This window comes from Camelus dromedarius, chromosome 15, assembly GCF_036321535.1.
Source record: "Camelus dromedarius isolate mCamDro1 chromosome 15, mCamDro1.pat, whole genome shotgun sequence".
NCBI lineage: Eukaryota > Metazoa > Chordata > Mammalia > Artiodactyla > Camelidae > Camelus > Camelus dromedarius.
In genome coordinates this window covers 57,328,065-57,338,743 of record NC_087450.1, presented here as the reverse complement: position 1 = coordinate 57,338,743, position 10,679 = coordinate 57,328,065, and the positions used below count along the sequence as shown (strand labels likewise).

Here is a 10,679-nt window from a genome sequence, read left to right as displayed (position 1 = left end):
TCCCTCCCTCTTCACTACACTTCAAGTTTTTAAAGTTATGAAGAACAGATGGTCTTGTGGGAGTGGATGAAATCTCTCTAGGAAAGTGTATAGATGAGGTTTCTTGATCTGGAGACCATGACACTAGGGGGACCCACACACCCCTTGATAATATCATATGAAAAGAATCCTATGTATGGGTAATGTGCACTTGCTTTTTTCTCAGAGGAGAGAGCCAACAGAGAATCAAAGGTGTCTGAGACCCCACTTCCCCCAAATCATAAACCTCCAGGGTAGAGCAAGAAGAGAGTGGGGAAAGAATGGAGTCTTGGGGACAACAGGAATAAAGGGAGATCAGAGAAGGGAGCCAGGAAATGAGGGACCACAGAGAAGACGGAGTCGTGCAAGTCCCCAGAAGGGCGATTGCAGAGGAGAGAATTCATCAAGGTTACCTGGAGCAAGAGCACTGATAAACATGACTGCACCTGTTTCCTGGGCTTCCAAATGAGGGAAGGATTGTTTCTGAGGAAGTGGGGAGGGCAGAGTCGGAACGCAGTGGGCTGAGGAGGGGAAGGCTCCCGCCTACACACGCTGTCCCTGACTCAGCCGGGAGGCTCCTCCCACCAGGCATGGCTCTTCCTGTCCCTGCCTGCACCTCCACCCCTCACATATCTGGGCCACTGTATGCTCTCAGGTCCTGTCAGTTCTCCAGGGAAAGCCCTCTTTGAAGTGGGTTTTCCCAGTTGCTCCCAGTATCACTACCCCCCTTTTACCTTCCTCATAGAACTTTAAAAAATAGGTGAATTTCTCATTCTTATTTACCTGTTTACTTGCCTGTGACCTGCGTTCCACAACAGAATATAAGCCTGTCGTGGCCCTGGGGTTGCCCCAGCAGTGAGCATAGGCTCAAGCACACAGTAGGCCCCCCACTGTCAGGGGAACGTGTGTGCATGGCCGTCGAGACATGAATACGGGGTAGTGTATAGCCCAAGTGGCAGAGCGCATGCTCAGTTTGCAAGAGGTCCTGGGTTCAATCCCCGGTACTCCTCCAAGCAGAAATAAATGAATAAACCTAATTACCTCACCCTCGAAAAGCAAACAATACAAGGATCCGGAGGAGCTCCCTTTGGGAAGTTTAGAAGGAAGAAGAGGGACTGGGGTTGGTAGAGTGGGGCTTGGAGACCAAGGAGGGTGGTTTAAAGACAGAAGACAATTGAGCTTGTTCACAGGCTGAGGGGAAGGATCCTCTAGTGACAGTGTGAGATAAAGGAAAACCGGGAGACGACGGTAGGGGAGTTGGGGAGGATCTGGGGGTAGCACAGGGAGTGGTGCACACGCACTCCTCTAAGAGGAGGACATTCACATTCTCTGCACAAGAAGAGAAAGGTTGCAGTGGGGTGATGGAATGTAGGGTGGTGAATTCACAGACCCGCAGAATGAGATGTGATATGGCATCCAAGAGCAGCAATTTTTTTCAAGCAAGGGGCAAGGTCGTCTACAGAATGATGACTGCAAAGCCCGAGGAAGCAACTCCAGCAGAACAGCGATGCTAACCCAGCTAAATCACCTTCACGGTCATTTCTCTATGTCTTGCGTCCCCTACCAGCAGGGAAGTTCTCTGAAAGCCAGGACCCGGCCTGGCTTTGACCACCCTATCCCCATCGCCTTGAACAGTCCTGGCCCTTGGCAGGCGCTCAATGCACGTTTGTTGAAAGCATGAACAGGTGAGTGACTGAAAGGAAGGAACAGCCCGGGGAAGGAGGCCACGTGCCAAGAGTGTGAGGGCAGCACTGTGGGGCCATGTCCCGCCCTGCGCAGCTGCCCAGATGTCGGTGGGAAGGCTCACGTTCAAGTAGGTTACGGTTTTGCTGAAACGAGGTGGAGATGACTCATGGAACAAGTCGAGCATGACAGAATCAAAGGTGCTGATAAGAGGGAAGTTCAGACGGTCAGGCTTGGCAGGAAAAGAAGCCAGACCGGGAGGAGGCGACAGAGCGGGAGAAAGCAGAGGCGCGTGTGCGCGCGAGTGCGCCTGCGCGTGCCGCGCGCAGACGGGACTGCGGCCGGAGCACGGTGGGCAGGGGGAGTGGGAAGGCCAGCAGGCCGTGGAGGGAGACTGGGATACTGGTATCTAAGCTTTCAGAGGTGGAGCAGTTTCAGGTGATGACAAGATGCAGGGCGTGGCCACAGGAGTAGGCCGCTGCAAGGACTAAAGGGAAAGTCCCTGGAGTGGAGGAGACCCAAGAGCTTAGAGGCAGGGGATGGACCATGTCCATGGAGACACTCAGGCCACCCCATTTGGACTGGACAGAAGTTAGGTGCCCGAGTCCTCACGGAGGAAGGGGGAGGGGCCAGATAATGACGTTTTACTCATTCATTCAAGGAATATTTTGGTTTGTTTTGGAGGGGTAATTAGGTTTACTTTATTTGTTTATTTCAATGGAGGTACTGGGGATTGAACCCAGGACCGTGCTTGCTAAGTGCAAGCTCTACCACTGAGCTACACCCTCCCCGCTCCCCATTCAAGGGATATTTATTGTTGATTTGCTTTGCCCTCAGGGTGAACCAGGCAGACACAGGTCATTGCCTGATGGCCCTGGTCATCTTCAAGGACACATCACCACACACACAGGTGTCTGCTTTCCTGCTTTCCTTCCCAGGAGCAGAGGCTGGTGGTCTGCTGGAGCCTTGGGGGCAGGGGCTTCACAGTTTGATGTGGAGGCATCCATTCTGGCAGCATCGATTTCCCCACGGGTGTCCCCATAGAAGGACTCAGCAGGAAGGAGGAATGTGTGTTTGCCCTGGAAGATGGTTCCAGGGAGCCCTGAGGCCCTGGGATCAGAGGGAGGACCCAGAGCACCCTGGGAGGAACAGGAGTGAGGAGAGCAGGTGCAGAAAAGCAGGAAGTGAGCGGAGTGGGCTGGGCTGGGTTGCCATCCAAGAGATGATTCAGAAACAGGGTGGAGATGAAATGAGGGTCCCCAAGGACACTCCACACTCACGGACACATGACTCAGGGTCATACCCAACCCAGACCCACAGCACTCTCTCGAGGTTGCACACACCAGTTTCACCAACACCTGGAAAGCCCCGCTTTGTCAGTTGATACATATGACCTGCTCCACTCTGCCGACAGGTTCAGCAGGCTTCCGGAAAGCAGAGACCTGCGGGAAATTCATGCTGCTCTTCCAAGGCGGTTATGTGTTCTGAGAATCATTGCTCCTTGATAACCTTATTTAAAATTCCCTATGATCGCAGAGCTCGCTTTCCAAATGGTTACTATCACCGTGTTACTCTCACCAAATACATCCACAGAGAGAGAAGGAGGTTGTACAGAGCAGTATACATTTTCACAGGTGCTATCAGGAGTTTTAAAAGGGATTTTTAAAACCTCTTTAAGAAATCGCCAGGCAGGAGCCTCATTTGAACCCTAATAACCACCCACGCTGTCCTCCCCGCGGGTGCAGCCAAGGGGCATAGACTCTTGGCTGGCAGCAGGCTTTCAGTGGAGGGAAAGGACAAGGATGACAGGACCGGCCACTTCCTCCACCGTTGTCACCTGTGTTCTCCTGCCTCTACCTGCAAACTTCCTCCTGCAGGCCTGCTGGTTAAGCGCAGGTCTCGGGGACCAGGCCAGGTGGAATACCCACAGTGCAAGCCATCCTGAGGACCAGTCCATGTGGACACTGTGCCCACACCAGGGGCACAGAGGTGATTCAGAAGCAGGGTCTAACGAGAGGACCTGGACCATCTCCAGATCTGGCTACAGGCTGAGGGCCAGCCAGGGCATGGGCAGCTAGGCTGGGGAGTTCAGGGCCAAGCCCCAGGCACTCCAGGCACCTACACTGTGGCCTGCTCCCCAAAATGCTGGCTGCAGAGTGCTGAGATCAAACTAGAGGTCAAGTATTCAGAGGATCTGACATTCTTGACCACTGAAGTTATTAATTAGAGCATGGTTCTCAGAATCAGTTTCAGCAATGTTCATCACTGTTTATGAATCAAGGGATTATGGCAATGAACATATGTATTTATCAAATCATTAAATATCTGATTGGTGTATTTTAGAAACATCATAATATATATCAAGAGGATGATAAGAATTCACGTATTAAACAAACATTTACCGGCAACCTACTGTATGCCAGGCATGTGCTGGGCACTGGAGATGCAGAGAAGAGTGATGAATGATTCCTGCCCTCTGGTAGTATCCAGTCCAGCCAGGAGGACAGAGGGACTGCAGGCTTCCACACTGAAAGCTGTGCAGCGGGATGGGAGAGGGAAGGCAGGATGAGAATCCAAACAAGAATCTGGAAATGTTTCTCAGGTAGGTCATGCTTGGGCGGCTTTGTTTCTATTTTTTAACAGCTTTATTGAGAAATAATTCACATACCATACAAGTCACCCATTAAACTGTACAATTCACTGGGTTTTTTTTTTTTTTAGCATATTCATAGGGTTGTGCAATCATCACCACAATCAATTTTGCATTTTCATCACCCCAAAAGGAAACTGCATACCCAATAGTAGCTGCTTTCCATTTTCCTATTCTTCCCCTATTCCCTACTCTCCCCTCAAACCTAGGCAACTGCTAATCGGCTTTTTGCCTCAATGGACTGGCCTATTCTGGATATTTCATGTAAAGAGAATCATACAACATATAGTCTTTAGTGACTGGCTTCAGTGTTTTCAAGGTTCATCCCTGTTGAAGCATGCATCAGGACCCCCATTCCTTTTCGTTGCCAAATAATATTCCGTCGCATGGATATGGTCACATTTTATTTATCTGTTCATCAGCTGATGGACATTTGGGTTGTTTCCACTTTTTAGGTGTTATGAATAATGCTGTTCTTAACAATGGTGTCCAAGCTTTTGTGTGGATTTTGTTTTAATTTCTTCAGTATATGCCTGGGAGTGGAATTGCTTGGTCATCTGTTTAACGTTTAAGAAATTACCAAACTGTTTTCCAAAATGGCTGCACCATTTTATATTCCCACCAACAATTTATGAGTTTCAGTTTGTCTACATTCTCATCAACACTTGCTGTTTTCCTCTTTTTCTAATTATAGCTATTTCTTTATCTTTAGTTATGCATACATAGATATATTTCCTTTCCAGATTCTTTTCCAATGTATCTTATTACAAGAAATTGAATATAGTTCCCTGTGCTATACAGTAGGTCCTTGTTGTTTTATCTATCTCATATACAGTAATGTGTATCTGTTAATTCCAAACTCCTAATTATCTCTCCCCAGCCCTTTCTCCTTTGGTAACCATAGTTTATTGTCTATGTCCATGAGTCTGTTTTTGGTTTGTAAGTAGAATTTGTGTCATTTTTTTTAGATTCCACATATAAGTGATATATGATATTTGTCTTTCTCTGTCTGACTTACTTCACTTAATATGAGAATCTCTAGGTCCAACCATGTTGCTGCAATTGGAATTATTTCATTCTTTTTTATGGCTGAGTAATATTCCATTGTGTGTATATACCCCATCTTCTTTATCCAGTCATTTGTCAATGGGCATTTAGGTTGCTTCCATGTCTTTTATTGTAAATAGTACTGTATAGCTATTTCCTAACGGCTGTGAAGTGGTATCTCATTGCAGTTGTTTGTATTTCTCTAATGACTAATGAATTGATCACCTTTTCATATACCTATTGGCTGTCTGAGGGTGTGACAGGGTAACAGCCAGAGATCCAATGGCAGGACTGATGGATTCTGCTCCCAGTGGGGTGGACAGGTGGGTACTAGGGAAATAAGGTGGAAAAATGGGAGTGTTTGTGTTGGGGAAAAAAATAATTCACCTGGTAATTGGGGTAGCCACCTGTGTTAGTTAATTGCCTTTATTGGAAAGAAAAATAAAACTACTCAAATTTCTATGACAAGCAGTAAACAGGAAGGTGTCATCTTTGATGTTTACATTTCAAAGAGGTGGATCCTAGGCCTTTAAGAAAAACACCTCTGGGCTATTATGTTGGCCAGGGCTTTTAAAAAGATTTATACACATCTTAAAGGGACAGAGGTAGTGTTTACAAATATTCTTTTCTCCAGCAAATGCTCTAATGAAAGGGAGGAAGGGAAAGGCTTCTTTCTCTCTGGGCAACAGGGAAAGCTCAGTTTTTCTATTATCCACCCTTCCAGTGGTCGGTGGTCAGAGGGTGAGACACAGGGCACTAAGACCAGTGAGGGGTCACAGTCGGTGGTACTGATAGCATCCAGGTAAGACCCTGGAGTAAAGAGCAGATGGACACCATCACTGAAGAAGAAGGGTTCAAGGTAATGATAGACCAGGGGTGGCCGGAATCACTTCAGTATATGGTGCCACCACCAAGCATTTAAGACATGAGAAGGGATGGGATGACAGTGAGTGAGGAGCTAAAATCTTTGAGGAATGAGAGGGAGTTACTTGGGGTCTGTAGACCACTATAAAAAGCAGGATGGTGGGTGGTATGTCTAAGTTGACTGAAATTAGCACCAGTCATGACCATCTGTAAGCCACGATGCAGGCTTTGGGATTTATTTTAAGTAAGAGCAATAGCAAATGATTAGAGGATTTTAAGCAGAGGAATGACCTGATCTGATATGTGTTGCAAACTACCATTCTGGGTTGCAGGGAGATGCATTAGTTTCCTGGGGCTGCCTTAGCCAAGTACCACAAACTGGAAGGTTTAAACAACAGAGACCTGTTCTCTCATAGCTCCAGAGGCTAGAAGCTCGAAATCAAGGAATCAGCAGGGCCATGCTCCCTGTGAAGGCCCTGGTGGAGAATCCTTCCTCGCCTCTTCCAGCTTGTGGGGGGCTCCCAGCCATCCTGGCGCCCTTGAATTGCAGCTGCGTGGTTCCAACCTGTGCCTCTGTCTTCACGCGGTCTTTCCCCTGTGTGTGTCTGTGTCCTCTCCTCTTCCTAACAAATCCAATATGAGGTTGTCTCAATCTCCTTAACTAACTACATCTGCAAAATCCCTTTTTCCAAATAAGGTGCCTTCTGAGATTCTGGGAGGACATGAATTTGGGATGGGGTGGGGCACCGTTCCACCCACTACAAAAGATGAAAGTAAAGATGATAATAGCCTAGAAGAGTCAAAGGGAAGAAGTAAAGTGGACAGATTCAAGACACACTTTGGAGATAGAACCCGTAGGGCATGCTTTTAGGAAGTTACTTAAATGAAGAACTACAGAATGGCATGGAACCCAAGAAAATATTCTACTTCATGTTTTTAAAAGATTGTAATAAAGCTAAGAGAGCCTTTTTTGGTTGCAACAAATACTTGCTGAACTCAATAGTTAAACCTTTGAATGTTCGCTATATGCCAGGCCCATTCCAGGTTCCTTGATGAGGGGGCAGATAAAATTAATAATAATAATAATAATAATAATGATGATGATGATGATGATGATGATGATGATGATGAAGAATACACAATAAGGAAAAGGTAATCCAAGGCACTTAAAATTTAGCAGTCAGGAAGCAAACAATGGATCATCACGCAAGGTTGAATAATTAGAGACAAGGTTATGCAGCTGATAAAAAGTTCTTTAACTCTGCCTGAACTACTTGGCCTCCTGGAACAAAATATTGATCATGTTCTGCATTTCTGAGAACAGGGGAATATTCAGATACACAAGGGAATATTAGGATCAGGAAAAAGTAACGAAGGAAAAGAAGGCAGTCTCTTTCTGATTTTTTGAGCTTACAAGCTGGGTAGGGCAGAAGCAGTGACACGGTGGAAGATTTCAGAGCTGGAGATGGGAGGTGGAAAATGTAGACACTGATGCTCTTTAGTAATTGGCATCTGGGTCTCTGGATGGCTGTCAATTTTAGTACTACTATTTTGTGTTTACTTTAAACGTCACTTGTTTTATTAAAAAATTGAAAATATAAAGCTCAAAGGAAAAGAGAACACTTATAGTCCCAGTCTCCAGCAATAGCCTCTTTTAACATCTTGATACCTTTGTGTTCCCATTTAAGATAGATCTAGATTATGTATTACACTTACTCGATTTACATATGATTTCTTACAAAATTGCAATCCTCATTGTGGATTTTCCACTTAAAATTTTATGACTATTTCTTATGCAATTTAATATTCCTCCAAAACATTTTTAACAACAGCATGATTATACCATTATTAACCTGTCCAGTCCCCTTTTGTCCGGCATATATGTTGTCTCTGATATTCAGCCTTATAAGCATAATTGAGTGACCAAGGATGTCACTCATGTTTAACATACATACCCATTACTTACAGTCTTGTATCTTCATGACCTTTTGAAAACACTTGAAACTTCTAAAATAGAATAGGTTTAGAAGAGCAAAAAAATTCCCACTTGGCTTCCCTGGATTCACCAGGCTGTCTCTAGCTTTTAGGTTCCTTGCTTCAGGTGATCCAAAATATATTCACTGAGCATCTAAGACATTGACAAAGAATGAAGCAAGTGTGGTCCCTGCCTCCCTGAAGCCTATAAATCTCTAGGGAAAAAACCAGCATACTAGCATCTCATTCCATTTTCATTGTAACTCTCTAGAAAGAGCTTGACATCCTCATTTTTTAGGTAGAAGAAACTGGAGTACAGGGAGATTGGGTACTTGGAAAGGGCACAGCTAATACGGGACAGAACTTGAGACTTGAGGCCAGATCCTCTGAATGCCAAAGCAGAGCTGGAAACACCCGCGGGTGCTCTTTGCTGGAGCCCAGAGATTCTTCCCCAAGCACTTGCTGAATGCTCCTTCCTACCAGGTTAACTACATCAAAGACATGTTTGAAGTGACTGAATGCATGAGTGACAGGCGGGTCATGTGTCTGCAACAGGGCAAAATCAGTGTCTTCCAAAGGAAACCTGTAAGCGGAAAAAAGAACTTGGAAACAAAGGGAGAAAAAGAACCAGAGAGGAGTGGAGCTTTTTAAAGTGGCTGATACTCAGAGCATACTTTGCCTGATGACTTATGTGGACCAGTCATTCCGTCACATCATTTAATCCCCAGAAAACCCTTATAAGGCAGGGACTATTATTATTATTATTGAACTATTATTGTTATTATTGATTGAACTATTACATTATTATTATTATTATTGATTAAATTATTGATTATTTTTTAAATTGAAGTATAGTTGATTTATAATATTGTGTTAGTTTCAGGTGAACAGCAAAGTAATTCAGATATATATATTATATATTATATATTATATATGTTATACATTGTATATATACCATGTGTGTATATATATATTTATATATATATATTCACACATTTATATATATACATATATAAATCTATTCTTTTTCAGGTTCTTTTCCATGACAGGTTATTACATGTGTGTATATATATATTTATATATATATATTCACACATTTATATATATACATATATAAATCTATTCTTTTTCAGGTTCTTTTCCATGACAGGTTATTACAAGATATTGACTATCATTCCTGGGGCTAGACGGTAGGCCTGTGTTGGTTACCTATTTTTCATGTGTCAATCACAAACTCCTAATTAATCCCCCCTGCAGCCCTTTCCCCTTTGGTAACCATAAGTTTGTTTTCTATGCCTGAGTCTATTTCCCATTTTGCAAATAAGTTCACTTATGTCATTTTTTTTAGATTCCACATGTAAGTGAGATCCTATGATCTTAAGAAGGAAACTATTATTATCTCCCTTTTACAGCCTGCTCAACTCAAGTAACAGTATGGGTTCACTCAGCTGATGAGTAGAAGAGCCAGGAATTTAGCTCCAGATAGTGTGCTGGGAGCTAGTTCTTTGGCCAGGGTAGCAGAGGAGGAGTTTAGACCTTATTGTGCAATATTCAGAAGAATGAAGTTCAGATCGCAGGCCTACCATTAACTGCGCTCTTGATCAGATCAGTTCATCTCCTTGGGCCTGTTTCCTCATCTGTGAAATGAGGATCATGGCATTTCTTGAATGTTTATATCTTACTTTTATGCATGGATCACATCCTGCTCAGTGTTTTGTATTCATACCTTAGTGAACTGGGAAGGCTCAGAATTCTGTTTACCATACTTGCTTTGCTCTACCATAGGTCTGGAAACTGATTTTTTTTATTTTTTTATTTTTTTATTTTTTTTGCAAATCCCTCAGGAGCTTGCAAATACTGGGGTATAAAAAATAAAACTTGTTAAGGGAAAGGAACAGGAGACTTCTTCTTTTCTGTCCATACTTGAGTGAAAGAATCATGAGAATTCTGCAACTTTATTTTCTCCAACCAAAAAATGACCACCATCAGGACACGGTCCACCTAGATCAAAGTCCTTTGGACTCTTGGAGAAAGATGCTGGGTGACACAGGGATTATGATAATGTGTCAGAAGTAATGTGTGAAACCCCAAAGACCATCTAAGAAAGGAGATGGGGGTGAGAGGTGAAAGGAATGTTTACTGAGCATGACTAGTTCCCAGGCTCTGTCTTTGGTGCCTCAAACGCCATTTGCTCTCATCCTCAGAACAAGCCTAAAAGGCAGCTTAATTGCCCTCCTTTTTTCAAAGGGGAACCTTGCAGCCCAGCAAGCTTGAGCAGCTTATCCGATTATCTGATTCCAAAGCATAATCTTTCTACAGCACCACACTGACGCTCAGGGACAACTCGGCTTACATTTTGCTCCACTAGAGAGCTGTCCCTGTAGAAAAACTTCTCAGCAAAGCCTAGTAAAATCCACCTGAGCTGACTGTAGGTGGAATTATG

General features: G+C 44.2%; 1 non-coding gene across 1 annotated transcript; it reads right to left on the bottom strand.

Annotated features, from left to right (window-relative positions):
* Positions 1-2,419: 2,419 nt before the first annotated feature.
* On the bottom strand, positions 2,420-2,490 carry TRNAL-UAG (transfer RNA leucine (anticodon UAG)). Its single transcript has one exon. It is a non-coding gene; the product is annotated as a tRNA-Leu (tRNA).
* Positions 2,491-10,679: the final 8,189 nt, after the last annotated feature.